Consider the following 19930-nt stretch of genomic DNA (forward strand, 5'->3'; position numbering starts at 1 on the left):
CAGCAATTGATACCTTCTGCATCACAGTAACTCATACTGCAGTAGAAACAGTGTCCAGCTGTCTCAGTGCTGTAACTCCGTGTGCTGCACTACAGTAGTCTAATGTATGATTGGAGGCTTGAAGTGGGCAGTCTCAAACAGAGACAAAGAAGAGTAAAGGAACTTATAGTGGAATATTCTGATGTAATCATATATTGACAGAATAGAGAAAAATATTCTTTCAACAGTGTATTTTACAAGTTTTATTGCAAATGAACGCTAGAGGGAGCCAGTATTTCAGCCAGATCCTAGTTCCAGAGGTGAGTTGGCCATAGAGGAAAGGAGAAGCACCAGTTCTTCCTTTCGCCAGTCTCAAAGAACACACAGTGCAACTTATGCCTGTTATTCTGTCTTATGCACGGCCTCCAAGTTGTAAATTCAGTTATACAGATGTTGTCTGGGTCCACTTATCTAGTCCCTGAGTTACAGACACTTGCTAAACTGTATGTTTTGTAAGGCTGTTTAAAAAGAAATCCAGCTATGACATTTGTTTTATTTCCACAATTTACCATTTTGGGGTTTTAAAAAAGGCTTAATATTGTAATTAAAATATGTTTCAGGCAAGAAAGCTAGTTTTCCTTAGTTAAATTCCAGTATTAATTTGTTTTCTTTATACTCAGGTACATCTTCACCATAAATGCGTTTTGACATAACCTCAAAGAGTCATCAAATTATACATACAAATTCTTTTAGATAATGAGTATAATTCACATTGCTCTTTCCAAACAATATTTTCTTAAAGTACTTGTGCAATAGATGGAGCAGAAATGCACAGGACTTCCGCTGGTCCAATCACATTGACATGAAATGGATTTCTATATCTAACTAGTTTGATAGACTTTGTTCTTCTTCATTTAAAAGCAGTTTACATGAAATCAAACTAGTTTTGCTGCCCACCTGTTAGTGCAAACTTCTGCAGACTGACTTAAAAAGCTTGACATCTGAAATATTATACATGGGAGGAGTATAATATAGGATGATCACAAATACACTACCACTTTTGATTTGGGAAACACTCCTGACCACAGTAAATTTGTCAATCTCTGTCTCTTAGACCTTCAATTCCTTCTGTGCTGTGTCAGGTAAACACTCCTAGGAGTCCAGTCTGGTGCTGGTAGTATATGAGGCATGGATCTTCTCTGAGTTTTATCAGCAAAATGACATACATAGGTAACAAATGCCTGCCTGCTTTTTCACACCTGCTCACAATAAGTGCTATTGGCCTTTAGCTTTAACGAGCAATTCAGCAAAACATATGAAAAAAATCAAGGGAGATTACAAAATATCCTGGCTCTGGCCCAGATCAGCGGGAAGGGGGCAAGGACAAGACATTCTGTTATTTGATACCACATTATGTCATTGCCAGGGGCAGGGGAAATGGATGGTCTCTTGCTTCCAAGAAGGGAGTTCCTTTCCGATTGGGAAAAACGTGGCCGCAGTCAGGTCATGCTGGGCCCTGCAGTGAGCATTCTGGCAAGTGAATCATTCTCTCTTTTTGTATACTTTTGTTATTAATATTCTTGCTGTTACTGTTTGTTTTCTTATCTCAACCCATTATCTTTGTCTTGTGTGCTTCCAATTCTTCTCTCTGGCCACTCTCCCAGGGCAGGAGGAGCAAGCAAGTTTGGTTTGGAAAATCTCAGTGGGAGAAGTAAATCGGGGAGTACCATTCCTAAAACAACACACAAAGGGAACAAATTAAGATCGTAAGGTAGATGAGGTGGATGAGAGGAAGAATTTACACCTTCTGAGTAGAGCACAAGTCTCAGGCTGACATTCTGCAAAGGCTTCCTAAGAAATTATTTAGTGCTGAAGATAATGCTGCCACAGAATAATGAATATGTTCGCTGGCAGAAATGCTGAAAGACTGACATCAATCGAAGTTAATTGCAGCATCTCTGCTCATGTTTTGTACCCTTGAGGGCTGCCAACTTGTGCCTCAGGTGTACCTGATTATGAGGACATAGAGGACTGTGATAATGACTGATGTGACACTTGTGTCAATGTTTAGCTTATGAAGGTATGTTGGGATCTCCCCCCCTTGCCGCATGGTCCTGGGAGAGGGGCCCTGGGGGGGAGGGACAGGGTTTCCCTGCCCCTGGTCAGCCTCGTTCCCCATTGGTTGTTTTGTGTTCCCCTGCGTGGGCAAGGACCCTCGGGTCCTGTGATTGCAACAGTTCCTGGGCAGAGGCTGGAGAAATAAACATCTCTCTGAAACATCCATCAAGAATCGGTCCATATCTATTTCTTTTCCAGGGGCCTCGTTGTCTGATATGCGTGTTGCAGTATCCCCACTGTAACAAATGGTAAAGAATGCAGGCAGAACAATCCCCAATCCCTAAGGACAGCAACTGATTTGTGAGTAAACTCTGGATTTCTCTTCTTGTTTTTGTTTTGCTGTTGCATCTCTAAACCATGGAGGAACCGTGAAAAGACTCTTGGCTCTCAGAGCCGCACATGGACATTTATCTTAAACTTGAAAAGATTCTTGAACAACAATTTGTAAATTTTAGCTTAATTCAAGATCAAAAGGAACTGAAACACTTCCTGGAATGGTTGTTTAAGAACTTTTTCTACATTTCTGGGGATTTGATTCTTACCAAAGACTTTTGGAGCACCATTTGGACACAGTTAATTTCTGAGTCTAAACATATGCCGATGGAAGAATATTTTCGTGAATATTATTTAATTACTGAGACTGTTGAGCAATGTCAACTGTATCCTGGTGAAGGGAAACCTGCCTCAGAGTCTGTGCGACCCAGGCCACGTGGACTGAGCTCTCTGTGAGCAGCAGCGAGGCAGTTCCCACGCGCAGGCGGAGCAACGCGAGCTGCAGTGTCGGCAGTGGAGCGAGGCATGGCGGGAGCCCGCCCGGCCCTGCGCAGTGCGTGAGGGAGCCAGCCCCGTGAGAGGAGCGGTGCATGGGCGGTGGCTGGCGGTGGAGCGGAGCCGCGCCTGGCAGAGACGCGCGCTGGAGCAGGGCACGGGGGGGTTGTCGCTTGGGGGCCCGGCCGAGATGTGGGTGTGGCCCCAGGCAGCGACAGTGCAGCTGAGAGCAGAGGAGACGGCACACAGGGACCTGAGTGGCACGGCCCGGCCTGGCCCATACAGACCCAAATGCGACCCCGGGAAGAGCGCGCAGCCATGAGCAGCCCTGACGGCCCCAGCAGCTCTGGCAGTTCCAACGCGGGAGCGAGCGAAAGTGAAAGAGAAAGCAAAAATGCAGCGAGACAGAAAACAGCAGCCACTCAGAAAATGGAAAAAATCATCGTAGCTAAGGTTTTAGGAGTAGTAAAATGGTATAATGTTAAACAAAATTATGGTTTTATAATGAGATGTGACAACCTGCAAGACATATTCATTCATAGAACTGCTATTAAAAAGAATAACCCTGAAAAATACATCCCAAGTTTAGGAGATGGAGAAGTAGTAGAGTTCAAAATTGTGCAAGGTAGAAAAGGGCTACAAGCAGCAGAGGTCACTGGGCCTGATGGTGTTTCTGTAAAAGGCAGTATACATGCTAAAAATCGTAGTCATGTTACACAATATTTCCATTATAAGCCCCCCCTACAGTCTCCCTTTCCTAATCCCACCTTTCCCTTTTACCCTATATCCTATTACCCCTAGTGTATTCCCAATCCGTTTTTTCACCCATGGTTTCCCTCACAAAACCATGCCTTTGCCAGTTGTTTCCCCAAAAATCCCTTTCCAATGCCGAGTGGGGGATGAAGAGGGGGAGGGAAGAAATTAACTATTGCTGTTTAGAGTTCCAACAGGTACAAATGGAAGAAACCCTCTCCTGCCTCAGTTTCCCCACAAAGCATGCTCGGAGAGTCCTGTCTCCCTTCTGTCAGCCTTAAGATGTTCCAGAGAACCTGTTTGGACATTTAAAGACTCAGGAGAGTAGCTTGTTTTGTTTTGAAACTGTCCTTGTTATGTTTATCCAGTTGTTTTCAATGTTAAGTTTTAAATCTCTTTTTGTTAAAAATAAATGGGTGAAATGTTGGGGTCCCTCCCCCTGCCATGTGGTCCTGGAAAGACAGGCCCTGGGGGGGAGGCACGGGGTTTCCCTGCCCCTGGTCAGCCTCGTTCCCCATGGGTTGTTTTGTGTTCCCCTGTGCGGGCAAGGACCCTCGGGTCCCGGGATTGTGAGAGTTCCTCGGCAGATCCCGGCCATGCGGCTGGAGAAATAAACATCTCTGAAACATCTACCAAGAATCCGTCCATATCTATTTCTTTTCCACAGGCCTCGTTGTCTGATACACATGTTGCAGTATCCGCACTGTAACAATGGTATCTTTGGTTTCCTCTCTCACCTATTTTTTCTTTTCTTTCTAAATATAGCCTGTCCTTTTATTTCTTAATTGGAGCTTAATAAATACGTATATGTCATGAAATTTCAAAAGCCAAATTGCTGAGGCTAGTACTGATGTCATCCCCTTTTTCTCTGAGCTGGCTTATCAGGACCCTCTATTCCCTTTTAATAGTCTCATACCTCCTTTGGAGAGGTTAAGGAGCCCAACTAACTTTGAATCCTTCTTTAAAATGGAATAACCCCATATTCAGCTGGTGCAGAATGAAAAGGAAATAAGAATCCCATTCCCTGACCATTATCACCTTTACAGTTGATTTCAGTTGTTGTAACACTGTGGTTACATGTATAAAAAATGCCCAAACAGCAAAGTTTCATAAACTGCACATAATGCCCACAAAGTACTCCCAGTTATCTGTTGCATCTTATTAGCTTGCTCTTATATCCCTATTTCATGCCGAAGGTTAAAGGCAGTCCCTAGCACTGGAGAAGACTTGTAGCCAAATGACATAGAAAGGAAGAGTGTAAGAATTGCTGTAAAATGTAAGCTTCATTTAGCTTTGGACACAGTAAATGAAGAGGTCCCCAGTGCAAGCACTGCACTTGCAGTCTCAGTCTACAGTGAGACCTCTCCTGCTGGGACACTCCACAGCAGCCAAGTAAAATTTTGTGGAAAATAATAGATTAAAGAAGTCAGTTCCTTCTTCTGTGCTGGACAAGAGTGCAGTAATATAACCCTTGCAGTTCTCTGTCTTCTCTTCAATAAAATAGTATACTAATATCACATAAACCTGACCCTAGTGTTTTAATTCTCAAGTTGTTTTAGAACTGGATCCCGTAAGAGAAAAAAAACACATTTCTTTACCCTCAGGATACTTCTCACCTTTCAAACACCTGCTATACACAATGGAATCAGCATACCTTTGAAAAAGTCCCAGGGGTCTTCTGTCATAGGAGGTTTTAGGGATCACTATCAGCTTCTCTATTATAATCATATACCTGTTAAACCAGTTAGAGAAGAAACAGTTACTGTTATGACAGGAATTTTCATGGTTTGACTCTCTTAAGATGAAAGGTACAATAAGCACCTCTGAAAAGATTCTTGCAAGGCATTTGAGAACTTGGAATTGCTGTCTTGAACAGCTTTGCATTTTGCTTGCCTTCTCTGTTAGACTGGGACACAGCTTTCCATGTGTAGGCTTATGTCTTCACCTTTTTAAATCCAGGGGCAGGGGGTGAGCTGGCAAGCAACTGCATATAAGGCACCAAATGTGTCTTTGGTGTGGCATCACAATATCAAGCGGTGGCTTAAGAGGTATCTTAGGTCTTTTGCTTCAAGTTCAGACCACCTGCTTCAAAAAGCTGCTTTTTTGTCTTGCCTGTTCTGTATGTCTTCATTGTGCTTACATGTGATGGTGAATTTTAAACTTGGATCAGTGACAGAGACCTGCTTTTCCTTCAAACAGATGCAGGACCACTACATCCCCCATGATGACTAATACAGTCCAGCCCTAAAGAGCGGAATTCAGCATGTTCAGAGAGAGGTGCTCACTCTCTCTCCACCTCAGTAAGTACTACAGTACTTCAGATGAGTCCTCTGAAGATGTACCCAGGAGAACCAGAGGAGGACCAAGGTAAGAATGCAGAACTATGAAATTAAGTGTGAAAGTGGTAAGGTGGAACCTATGAGTGGTTTGTTTAACCAGTTTCTCTAAGCTTATGGAGCATCATTCCCTAATACAACTGCCTTCTGCAGCTTAGATGGCACAGACTGTCACGAGTGCGGCTGCACCTGAATGAGCTGCCTTCCCAAATAAAATCACTATTATTCATAATCCTCACGTTACAGATCCCAGCATTAGAGTGATACAGGCTGAAACAGCATATAGCTGTAGAGACTAAAAGTTATACAAGCTTTAACTCATTGAACTGTTTCTTGTCCCTTCTGCCTTCCTCACTGTTGTCTACTCCTTGTTGTGCTTCATTGGCACTTGTCTGGTTCCACAAGTTGATTTACAAATGTTGCAGAACACCTGTTCATAATAAAACTTACAACTGCAACAGTGAATAAAAAGGTTAAGGAGCATTTCACAAGTGCAAATCCTGATATGAGATGTGGGGACATTTGCTGCACAATGGGTGGAGACAGGAGAAACTCAAAGACTGACACAAATCTCAATTTAAACAGATGCAGAGATATTGGAAAATATGCCACAATCCAGAGGTCTTTCACTCTTCCTTTTCTTTCAAGTGAGTGCTTAACTCCAATTACATTGGTAACTATATATAATCTGCTTAAAATGGCACAGCTCCATATTAGTTTTAATGAAACAAGTTGGGACAAAAAGATGGTTATCACTTGGAATGAATGAGTTTCTCAACTCTGAAGAGGGGGTGGTAAAAAACCACAAAAACAAACAACAAGTAAGCTGGTGGGACAGTTTGTATCAGGATAAAAACACATGAAATGGATAGAACCACTTGATAAATGGGTATGGATGTTAAACACATAAATGGGCTGTCTATAAAACCAAATCTGAGTGTTAAGAAAAAGGTATCTTTTTTCCTTCTACAGAAATACACTGGTGAACAAAATAGAAGAGGCCAGGAGCAACAGAGGAAGTTAAAAAAAATTATCCTAGAATAAAAGGCATGCTTTGCTTTGCTGGAAAAACTACATGAAGCCAGACACAGCTGGTTCATTCTGATCTATGCTTAAGGAATGATCCATAGTCATGGATGAATTGAGAAAAGATAAGAAGGTACTTCCTACCTTGTCTGTTTCTGTTTCTTTTTTTGCCAGCTATTCCTTCTGTGATTAAACATGGAAGGCTTCTTCAGATATCAGAAAGCATGAACCACTGGAAGGTTATACAGTCCATGTGGGTCTTTAGAGTGCAGTGCAAGTAAATGCAAATTTCTTTTTTTTTTTCTCAGAAGCTTTCTAGAAATCTTTCTAGCTTTTCTAGATGGTGATTTCTAGAAAGCACGTCAGAAAATCTAAGGCAAAAGATCCTGCTGCAGTTCATGGCCTAGACAGCACTCAGGAGCAATGTATGAGGATAACTATACAATATGGTAGCCTGGACAGCTTAGTTAAGGGCTCAATCAGAATGACCAACTTATATATTTTTAAATGTAATTTTTACATACTAAAGCAGCATGGAACAAAATAACTGTGGATTGAATTAAAAGGATCTACAAACAAAGAAAAAGGGATGAAAAAGGAGTGACAGAAAAGAAGAACCAGGGAAAGATCAAAGGATGTAGAGAAATATGAGGGATTGAAAAAGGAGAGTTTGTGAAAAACAGTGAAAGACTGAAAGAAATGTGGAGGAGGCAGAAAACACAGAAGAAAAAGTGTACATGACTAACCAAAACTGCTGTCTGATGGCATCAGCATCCTCTTCAACCTCCCAAAAGCTTAGCTTGAGCTCATCCTGCATGCCCACCTTCTCTGTTGCCCTCTGAGCCAAAGCGAACTGCCATGCCCCATCTCATGTTCCAGTCAGCAGTGGGCTCTCACAGGTTCTCTATTTCTATGTAAACTAGAAGACAGTACCTGAATTTAGGTTATGAGCCATCTAAGTGGATACTAATCATTCTTTTGTTTGCTTTTCTACATATAGTTTGTGCTGTAGTTTGTAACTGTGCATCAGTACAGTTTAGTTCTGAATGAAAGTGAAGGGTTTTTTTACTTGTACTGAAGGAGTATAGAATGGCACCATGTCCAGGCTGCTACTTTTGCTGGATCAACCTGTTTCATCCACTCTTTTCATTGAGGACTAATTTTAAATATAACTTCACTTTCAGTTCTTATATTTGGCTGTGCTTCCTACCCTATGTCAATCCACTGTTCCTTGCGCCCTCAAAACAGCTATTGGGCAGAAGAGAGGTCAGGAATAGCTAAAATATTATGAACATACTGACTGCCAAAGGACATTAATTTTGATCTCTGTCCTTTTTAAAGTCAGCAGTTCCCCTGAAACATTCAGCAGCACCACTGTCTTTGATGAGAACTGGCCAATGAATGAAAAAATTTTTTTCAGGCAATGGACATCATAGCACAGGCATTATTTTGTTAGAGAATTATATTAAAAATCCTTATTAAGTTGCTGCCCCTGACTGTAACAGTATTTCTGAAGGTGTGAAACAAGATAATGGACTGATACAAAATGCTTCAAAACCAGTGCCATAGCCACTGATTATTCCTGACTGTAATGATAGAGAGCTTTCATTCATCCACACATGAGAGCTGCACTCTGTTTTGTTAACATTTATGTTGTTTCACTCCTAACACCACTTACTTACAGGTGGCCTCAAGATAAAGGAGAGAGAAGAGATTTCTAACACTGCAAAGGAGGATTTGTATCCAAATTCTGGGTCAGCTCTTTATACAGAGGGCCATTGGAGGAATTTGCATTTCCCCAGCTCTAGAACTTTTAAGTAACCATACTTTTAGGTAACTGAGACCTCAAGTCCATCTCTGCATCTGCCATCTAACAGAGGCAGTAAACTGTCTCCGTGCTGTATACTTTTACTTTCAAAACATCCATTCTGGGTAGAAATAATATCAAATATATACTTTTCCTTTCAGTTAAAAAATGGCATTTTCCCTTCATAAGTTTTGTTTTGAAGGCAAATGATTACAGCTCACACCTTTTATTGCTACAAGCAAAAGAGAAAAGCAAGATATAGACAGAGTTATATGTTAGAATAATAAATTGGGACAGAAAATAAGTCAAACAGGAAGCTGGAACGGCCTTCTTGCCTTCTGTTTCATAACTAGGGTGCCATATAAAATATCTTTGTGGAATAAACAGAGCAAAATAACCTCTTCCTATTGTACATTTTATTCAAACCCTCTTTGAACCAGATAAGATAAAGAGGAGAGAATGCAAGGATTTTTCCAACACTTTCATCAGGGAAGCAGCCATTACACTATGACTTCACCAGAGACATTATGGTTGTGAGTTTACACTGCAATGAGTTTATATTGTTGTATTAACACCATTAGAAATGTGTTGCAATTACAGTTTTAATACAAAATAATATAAATGCAAAGTATTTTTTATTATCCTTCCATCTAGTGATCTTCAGGTGCTTTGCAGATGTTAGGAAGCCAAGCCCCATAATTCATGATGACATAATGTTTCAGAAAATCAAAGCAAGGTGCAAACCATGCTGCTTTTCTAGGTCAGATGCTTGTTCAGGAGATCACTGTATGGCCTAGGCAGTTTAGTGAAATACATAGACCAGGACTGAGAGAGGTTCTTCAGGGGGAAATGAGCCTTTTCCCTTAATCACAAAATCTCAAATCTGTCTTAGAAATTGTTTATATTGTCCTGAAATCTACACTACCCAAGCAACAGAGAGTAAAGAATAGATAAGTCTCACTTTTCCAAGTTTCAAAAATGTTTTTGAAAGAGGGAAATGGAGTTAGAAATGTTTAGCAACTAGAATAATTTAAAAATCAAAGAAATACTGCTGCTTCTAGAGGTAAGAAAGGAGATCTCCTCCAGCTTTTGGCACTGGGACTTAATGTTTTCCTTTACTTAGATTTTTAATATGTTCTGTTCAGTTTTAATGCCTGAAGAGCTTCCACAATTCCTGGATTGTACTTAAAAAAATCTGACCACTGATTCTTTAGGAAAACAAGATACTTCACTTTCCCATACAAACCATAAATGTAGCAGGGCTCTGTTAGGGAACATGTGTGTAACTGGTTTGTAAACAGAATAAATAGGTAGAAATTCTTTCCACTTTTAAAACAAGAACACTGCAACAAAAAGGGGTTCTCTTACCCCAGGAGATGCAAACTCAGATGGGGTAAGAACATAGTAGTGAGCAGAAAGACTGTATTGTATGAATGCTGCAAATTAGTCATTAGAAGATTCTCATGATTCTTGACTTCCCTTTCAATTCATACCAAGATAAAATACCATTCTTGGAAGAGTAAAGCTTGACAAAGATGTGGATGCAGAACAGTTTCAGTTGGATTTTAAACTCCTTGAAAGGTAAATGGTGTAACTACCTGTTAAGATCCAAGCCTGCTCGGTGACACTTTAAAGAGGAATTTAGATTTAGATTTACTCTGGTGATATACAGGGGAAACAGCAAAATTCTCACAAGGTTGAGTAAGAAACTTTTACTTGCAAACTTTAGAACCTTAAGGTAGAAAAAGGTGCTTGGCAAATTTAAAACAACATCCAGTCAAAGTAAGGCACTTCACAAAGCATTGACCTAGCAAAGAGTAACCCATCCAACATTTAAGTTATCCACATTTTGAAAAGAGGAAGTTAGAAGAAAGAGAAAGAGAAACGAGAGATAAAGATACATGTATAGTCACCACTTTAGATCCAGCATGGTCCCAGCTGCTTGTAAATCTAAGGCAGTGGGGCACATCAGTGTTACACCTGTGCCACTGCTTTTTATCCTCTCTGGTCTCCCAGGGCCCTCTCCCAGGCACCTGCCTGCTTTTTACTGTTCCCCGGGGGCCCATGTGGCCAGACAGAGCTCTTTCTATGTGCTGTGTGTCTTGGCAGCCAATTTGGGATTGGACCAGAGGCTCCAGGGGCAGGGTGTGCACGATTCCACCTATGCAGAATTTGCCCTGGCCCCCCTTCTTTTTCTACCTAGTTGTTCTGAGCCGGTCATCATTCCTTCAGTCTCCTACTCTACTATCCAACAGTTATAAAAAGCCATTGAGAATGGCATGTTTTGGAGTGCAGAAATCTTATGAATAAGTTCACAGCATTTATTAACCTTAAATTCTCTCTCTAGAACAGGTGATAAGTTGAACAGAAGGTAAATATCATCCTCAAACCTTTTGTCCCTTTTCTCACTGTTGTCTGTTGTTTAACCTGAACATATGAAATGTTTAAAAGGAGTATTCAGAACAGACAGCATGGCTTCATGGTCACAGTCTTTCCCAAAGAGGATGTTATTCCTATTAGATATTGCATTACCTAAAACAAATGGCACTGGACTTAAGTAGTCTGGTAGACTGGTAGTCTAAGATAAAGTTTCCAACAGAAAGTTTGTAAAGCTTAGCCTGCTTTTTTGCCTTTAGCTAGCTGAAGTAATTTTTGTTTGGTTTGTATGTGTTTATCACAGACTACATGCTGCTCTATCAGGATCATTCCACTGGAACTGTTCTGTGAGGTCTTATTTCTCTACACAAACTACAGAAGCTGTTTTGCTGCTCCACAAACCTGTGGCTATTAACCCTCCTGCTTACCATTGAACAACGTGACAAGGTCCATAGGCAAACAAAAAAACCTTCTTTCAAACTTTCAAACAGACGAATTGCAACAACCACTTCACAACTTTGGCACAAATATTTCGTCTAAACAATGCAATTTTGAAATTTAAAAAAAAGCTCAGATGATAGTTTATAAATATTTTCAGATCTATTTCTGCTCACAAGCCTGGAAATAATGGAATTAAAGACACGTCATCGAAAGCATGTGCATGTATTTGCACACAGCATTCAAAATGTTTGTATTTCTGTATTAGGGTAAAATCAAAAGCAAAAGAGCAAACTGAGTTTACCTTTGCAAATCTCAAGAATCTGATGCTTCTGGATAGTATTTCCATTTATTCTTTAGATATAACCCAAAAAACCAGGAGACACTGTTAATGTTCTGTGTATTAAATGTTTCTAGAGGAATTCCAAAGAGGCATGGAAATAGCAGCTCACTACAGAAGAAAACAGCAAACAGTTAACAACTAAAAGAAGAGGAAAAGAGGAATGAAGTAGTCACTTATGCTCTGGCCTTGATACAAGCACACTAGTACTCTCAAATTCTCTTCTTCAGGAGGATTCACATCCTTACTTTCAAAAATGAGCTGCTAGTTTCACTTCCTGTTGACTGATTTATGTTCAACACTCAGTACATGTATTTCTTCTAATTTCCATTATTTATATATCTCTATTTCTATGTAGCCTTTTTCCCTAAATAACCTGTCTCTCGCTATATTATCCCTTAAAATTCTTAGGATGATTCCCACTGTGACCTTTACCACTTCAGTGCATGGTTTCTTGTGCCAGATACCTGCATTCTTTTCTCACTATACAAATTCCACTGCCTGAGCAAGGACTGTTCACATTGAGTTGAAATCACAGGACTGAATCCTGCAAAACCTTCACATGCATAGTAATTCATAGGTCTCCCTTATATGAAAGGTTTACACAATCAGGTTTCCAGTTTATATGAAATGCTTTTCCATTGGATGCATCTGGATTTCCATTTCTATCCCGGCTTTGCCTCACTGACATTTCCAATTCCATTTCTTAGTATGCAAAAGATAGATTTATTGAAAAAAGGTGCTTTTTTCACAATGAAAAGGTATTTGTCAGTGTTACACATATACATATTCTGACTTCCCTGAATTGAAATGTCACTAATATTTTTATTTGCATGACTCTAGGGCATAGACTCAAATGATCCTACCAGGGTATCATTCTGAATTTATATTTTCTTTCTGCAGCCACTATGGGAGAAAGTTTGAATCACTGTCATTCACCTAAATAACAAGCAGAATTTAAATGTTCATTTCCACAGAAATAGGTTAAATGTATTCCTTTCAAACATCTGCAAGAGCAAAGACAGAATACATATTTTGAAATAGGCATAGAATTTTGTGTTTTCATTAGAAGGACCTTAGTCATATGCAATGCAATATAATCAAATTAGGGAAAAATACCAATGATCAGTTGACACTATCAGCTGTAAGATAACTCTTAATTAAAATCAAATAAAGGCATGATAGTTAGAGTTCTATGATAAGCAGTAGAAGTAAAAAAATCCAAAGAGGAGGAAATAAAAGTGAGGGTCTTTTCAGGATGAAGAAATGACTATGCAGAGAACAAGGAGGAATACATGTAAAAGAAAGAACTTAGGAGGAATGCTTAAAGGTGAGAGGAAGGACAAAGGCAAAATAAGAAAAAGAGAGGAGACTGCCAGGTCAAGCAAAGGGAAAGGTTCCTGAGTGAAAGCAATGACTTTTTTTCCCACCCTTTAAAAGCCTGACAACTTCTTTGGCAGAAAATGCTTGGCAGAGGAGATAGGAATGGAGCAGGATGTTTTAGAGGAAATTCAGAAATAGCAAATAATTGAAGGGACAAAGGTCATGCTAGTTCAAGAAAAAAGAAAAATCTCAGAATATTCTGAGTTGGAAGGGGCCCACAAGAATCATTGGGTCCAATTATTAAGTGAATGGCCCATATGGGGATTGAACATATGAACTTGATGTAAAATGAAGATATTGGTCAAGGGACAGAGAAATGGATAAAAAAACAGAAAACTTTTTTGTGGAATTGAAAGCTGCATGATGCTTACAGTATCTTTCTTCAGCAAGGCATAGTGACATTAAAATAGGATGAAATCAAAGACAAAAGGAATACTAAAAATATGCAAAATGAATGTGAAATAGTTAAGAGGGCCAGAAGAAAGTAATTCAGTAAGCAGAATGCAAAATGCCTGGCTTAGAGCATGGACCTGTCCAGGCAATGAGCCCAGGGGATGGCAAGGGAGGGTAGGCAAGACACTATGGAGTGACAAGGACCTTCACCGTGGAAGCCACAGTTCCCTCAGCATGATTAGAGGAGAGAGGGAGAGCCAGAATTACTGAAGGAATAGGAAGGAGAATCAAAAGAATGGCAGGTGAGTGCAACAGAGGGAGATGAGCACAAATGGAGGAAGAATTAGATATGACAGATCCTGTCTGCATTGATATGTCATGTTAGTGCTTGAGCAACTTGCAGCAGTACTTTGAAATATTTGAAAAAAAAGAAGATAAATTTAGTTTTACCCATGCCTCCTAAAAAATTCCTGTAACACTTAAAAAAATCTGGTAATCAAGGACAATCTTGACTATAAACTAAGTTTACATTTCAGGTTTGAATGAAAACCCAAAGTTATCTGAAACCAGATTTTGTTTATGGTTTTAAATATTTATGGATTAAAAAAATAAGCTTTCTAAAAAACAGTACACACACATACAGACACTGTAAGGATAACATGGTCTCTTTGAGATACTGCAAGGGGGATGATATGAAAACATCTGATGAAACCTGTAGGGCACCTACCATTCTTGTTTGTTGGACTATACATATATATATATATATATATATATATACACAATCAAAAGCACATCTGAAAAAGGAATTGTATGGCAACTTAAAGTGCTAGAGATTTGATACTACACACCACATCTTAGTACAGAAGGAATTACAAGTGTTCATTTTAATGACAGATAGTTGAAATCTACTATTCAGCTTTATAAGACTACACAATAAGATATCACAGATGCATTAAACCTCATTCTTTTTCTGGGTCAGAAAGCAACCAGCACACAATCAGTACACAACCTTTTCATTAAGCAGAGAATTCTAGGGGTGTTTTAAGAATTCAGCTGTGGCTTGTCACACGATCTGCAAAAAGGGATGTAGAAGGTGTTCTGTGAAAAGCACTGTTTCTTTTCTCTTTTATTCTGTGGAAGAAGTAAAGAACACAAGCAGCAATCTGATGCTCTGTCACAAGCAGCCAGTGATAAACCTTTTCGTACCACAACTCCAGTACCACATGTCTTCCATCTGCAGTGAGATACATCCAAAGGGATAGTTATTCCTGTATGAAGGGTCTGCATTTACTAACCATTAGCTGCTGGTTCCTTTCAGAATCTCTGAAAGAAAATGAGAAGGAAAACTGTCTAGTTCTTAAGCATTGATGTTTTTCAGTGTTTATCAATACACTAAGTAATTTTGCACTTTCTTTCCTTCTGGGAAACCATTTTGATTTGTAACTGTAGCATGGTTTTGCTGGACAGTCCCCCTCTGTAAGAAACTAGCAAAATCAGTGGAAGGCTCTGACAAAACCTTGACTCATCCTACTTCTGCTTGATGCTGCAAATTACTTTGCAAAACTCCAGGGAGGCACTGCAATCCACGATGGGAGGCTTACTCCCCACTACTGACCTCAACTCTCATTCTACAAAAACCTGCTGGCTAATTAATGATTGGGTGTGAAAACCAAATATCCCCACTATTTTAGGTATTAATTTATAAACAATGGCTATTAAAGGGAAACACAAACTCAGTTTCTGAGAGGCTTTTGAACTGATACTGAAATCGGCCAGATAGAACATTTCTAACACAGTTTTTGAGTTTTAGAAATCAGGCATTATTTATTGCAGTGCACTGGTCAGTCAGAGGATCCTTCCTCTAATCGAGCGCCCCAAGCATTGGGTAAACAGACCTTTTATCATACACACTGATTACATATTCATCAGCCATCCCTGATTACCTGATGTATATGTATTACTTTATTTTATGTAATTGAACCCTTAATGGAAGTCCTTATGGGGTTCTTTGAGGTCTGTCTTCAACGCCCAGTGTCCTTTTTAGGTGGTTGCTCCTTGACCCCTGATTGTAAGTATCATTGTTTTGCACAGCTTCTGCTTTATCAGCTTTGTAGAGCTGAGCTGGCATCCTGCTTGCGTTTGCATGAATTTGCCTGATTTCTGTTTGCGTAAGTTACTCTTTGTCATGGGTTAGCAAAGCATAGTCTCGGAAGTGATATTCTCGCAAAGGAGTGCTTACAGTTTTCCCCATGACCTGACAGAACCTATCAGCTGGCCAGTTTGAATATAGGCAATTCTTTAAGCCACTTAAAATTGTGACCGCCTCTGTGATCCACACTTAAGAATAGACACACTCCGGGCAGAGCTCTCTCTCGTTTCCGGTGCTGGCACAGGTGGCTGCAGGCCCCGTGTGGGGGCCAGCGGGCCCAGCCTCTGCTCGGGCCAGGCCGGGCTGGGCCATGGCAATCCTGGAGTCGATGGGCCCTGTTCCACCCGTAGAACCCCCCAGCCCAGCTGTGTGCAGCTGGAGCGGCTCGGCTCCCCCCCCCCCCCCCCCCCCCCACTGTGATAAGCCATATTCCAGCTGCAAGGTCTAGGTGAGATTAACCCTTTTATTGCTGTGGAGAGCTGAAAACCTGAGGGAAGAGAAAGAGGAGATGCTTAAACCTGAAATTCTGTTGTGAAGCTATGATAGATCAGAGTATCCCGTTGTAATTTCTTGAAGATACGGGGGGTGGAGGGTTCAGTTCAACTTGTAAGCAAAAGCACCTGCGCTGAGATAGGCAGATGCTGACTCAGCTGTAATTTCATGAGAAGTTTGGACAGGGAGAGATAAACCAGATGAGGACTTTTTCTCCACATGGGAAAGGAGAAAACCTCAGTTCCTAGAGATGTTCCCAGAGATAGTCCTAAAGACGAAGATGAGGAAGACCCTTTGCTCCCAGGGAAGGAGAAGGGCCTTTGTTCTTAGAGATGAAATGCTCCCAGAGATGGGTGAAGAGAACTTTTGTTTCTGAACGGCTCAACCTTAAAATTGTACCCCAAAAACCTTCAAGAGCGGACCCTCGAAAGCAGTTGTGGGAAAAGCTGCAAGTTGGGGGAAGGGACTCACATTGCAAGCAGAGAGACTCCTCTTCCTAAATGGACTGAACAATATTTGGAAGTGGGTGGCTGTCTCATTGTGATAATGTTTTCATAGCACGAGCAAGAAGAGACTTCTCTTTCTAAATGGACTGAACAAGGTTATTATGGAAGTGATAAACAGACTGAACATCTTAAGGGTTGTCTTTTTCCATTGTCAGTGGGAGGAGGAAGGTGGGGGGAGGAGGAGAGTTCTGAAGGTGTGGTATGATTTTTTTTTTTCCTTTCTTTTAGGTCTGTTAATAAACTTCTTTATATTCTTTCAAGGTTGGTGCCTGCTTTGTTTTTCTCCTAATTCTTATCTCACAGAAGATAAACAGTAATGAGTATTTTGAACCAAGCCATTACACTAAATTGGTGTTTCTGCCCGGTTACAAACCCAGCCCGCTACACTCCTTTATCTATTTCTCCAAGGCTGTGTTGTTCTGTTCTACTGTCCCTATGAGAGTAAAATACTGTTATGTTCTACTGTTCTTATCAAGTCCACCCCTTTCTTGAGACTAAGTTCCTTATGGGAACTGGTCTATTAATATCTGTATTTCATTTTTTAGCATAAAGCATTACAACAGCTATAACACTGAATCATGATGCAAGATAGAACACATAAGCAATTACTATGGAGATGATTATAAACAAATGTTTTAACCAAGTCCAGATGGGTAACCATGAAGTAAGTTTGGTCCTCCTAAGCTGTCTTCAAGAACTTAAACAGTGGCTTTACTTGCAATCCATAACTGCTGATCCACAGGTGACACCATCTGACCACCCCAAGAAATGCACACAACACACAACTCTCTCATTTGTGGTTGTGGAAGTCGGCAAATTGCTTCTTTTTGTTCCTGTCCCAGCCTCCTTTGTCCTTGGAGGATTTTGAATCCCAAGTAGGTTACTGTGGTCTGGACTACTTGTGCTTTGTCTTCGGATACTCTGGATCCACTTAGTCCCAGAAAATTCAACAATGCCACGGTCTGATCCCAACATTGCTGTTTAGTTTCAGTGGCTATCCAAATGTCATCTACATACTGTAACAAGACTCCAGGAGGGTTCTGATTTTTCCATTCCTTCAGTTCTTTTGCCAATTGATTTCCGAAGATGGTGGGGCTATTTTTAAACCACTGTGGTAGTACTGTCCAAGTTGGATTCTTCTCTCTGTGTTTGGATTTTTCCACTCAAAAGCAAAAAGTATGTACTTGAGTACTTGACTTTCAGTACTCAAAGCGACACAAAAAAAGGCTTGTTTCAAATCTAATACTGTAAACCATTTTGATTTTTTTACTCAAGGTTGTTAGCACGGTATAAAGATTTGCTACTACTGGGTATATATCTTCTACTACCTTATTTATGACTCTAGGGTCCTGTACCAGCTGGTAATCCTCTCTGTTTGCCTTCTTAACTGGCAAAATAGGGGTATTAAATTTGGATTCACATTTCTTCAATAGGTCATATTTTATAATTTTTCCACAAGGGGAAATAACCCCTTATGACTTTCTATTTTCAAAGGAGACTGCTTTTGATTTACCAGGTTTCAACTTCATTCTTACCAGCTCTGCTCTTTTGGATTGCCCAGTCACCTCTCCAGCCCAGACTATCAGAGTCACTGCACCCTCGAGTGATATTGGCAGATGGATCACATCCTATTTTGGAGACTGTAGTGCAAAAATAGAGCCTTCCACATAACGAGGCCCTGGAATTTTGTATTTTGCCTGTATTTTTCCATTTTAAAATTTGATTTCGGCATTTAGTTTTTCCAGTAAATCTCTCCCAAAGAGAGGCTTAGGTGAGTTGGATGGATATCAAAAAAAGGTGAGTTTGTTTTCCTAATTCAAAATCAATGGGCTTGAAAAATGGCTAAGATTTGCAATTCCCTGTTACAGCAATGATTGTTTTAGAACCACTACTCGAGTTTCCTTTTACGATATTTAGCACAGAGTAACTAGCTCCTGTATCTACTAAAAATTCTACCTTGTCATTTACCTCATCATTTTCCAGGTCAGCTGTAATCAGAGGTTCTGCCAGGGAAGAATCCTCTAGTCTCCCTCAGTCATCATCGGTGATGGCCACAAGAGGGGGGCTTTTACGTTTCAACTGCAGACAGTACTTTTTCCAATGCCTGTCATTATTACAGCATGCACATTGATTAATACCAATTCTCCTGGGGTCGTTCAAGCTGCCCCTTTCCTTTCCCCAGGGGCACCATTCCTTTGGATATCCTTCTATGATTGCAACTTTCCATTTTTGTGTAGGGGCTTTCTTGAGTATTAGAAGGTAGGCGCCAGCCATTGACTTTAAATTATTAAGGTCTGCTATTGAAAATGGCACTTTTACTGTGACTACACTGTTGGCACCTACCGTCCAAGGGAGGCAGATACTGTCATGTCTCTGTGTTTAGTTCTAGTTCTCCCTGCAACCAGACTAAAAACCTCTGCTCTTTGATACATCCTCCCCATCTCCTCCATCCTCTCCTCTACATGCACCAAATCTGCCTCTTCGTGCACCAGCTCCCTTGTAATATCAGTCTTGGCAGCCTGATTATCTGTTCTCTCTAAGCTGCTGTTAGGACTGACCATAAGATCTAAATCATCCTCCTTATTGGGGAGATGTTCAGAACAAATTTGTTTTATGCTGCGCACGGAACAACAACATTTTAACCATTTTCCTTGATTCTCCTTTTCAAAAACCCAGCACAAAAACCCAGCTCTGAGGGAGCTGGATTCAAGCCATGATTTTTCTGCCATTCCATCTGATTCTGCAAAGTGGAAAACATATCCATGTACATAACCTCATTCCATTTCTGTTCCCATCTTAAAAATAACATGAACTGTAACAATGTATTACAGTTCAAGGTTCCATTTTGTGGCCATTTTTTTCCAGAGCCTAGTTTGTACAATGGCCACCACTATTTACAATACTAAATTGAACTCTCCCTGATAGCTCTTTCCCCAAGGTGCCCACCAATCTTTCTCCAATGTCGCAAAATGCAACCAAGTGTGTCAGAATGCCCCCTTTGATTGTTCACTACCCATTTTCGAATATTAGACCCAAAATGTTACAGTACAGATACAAATACAAATA

The sequence above is a fragment of the Aphelocoma coerulescens genome (assembly GCF_041296385.1).
Source record: "Aphelocoma coerulescens isolate FSJ_1873_10779 chromosome Z unlocalized genomic scaffold, UR_Acoe_1.0 ChrZ, whole genome shotgun sequence".
NCBI lineage: Eukaryota > Metazoa > Chordata > Aves > Passeriformes > Corvidae > Aphelocoma > Aphelocoma coerulescens.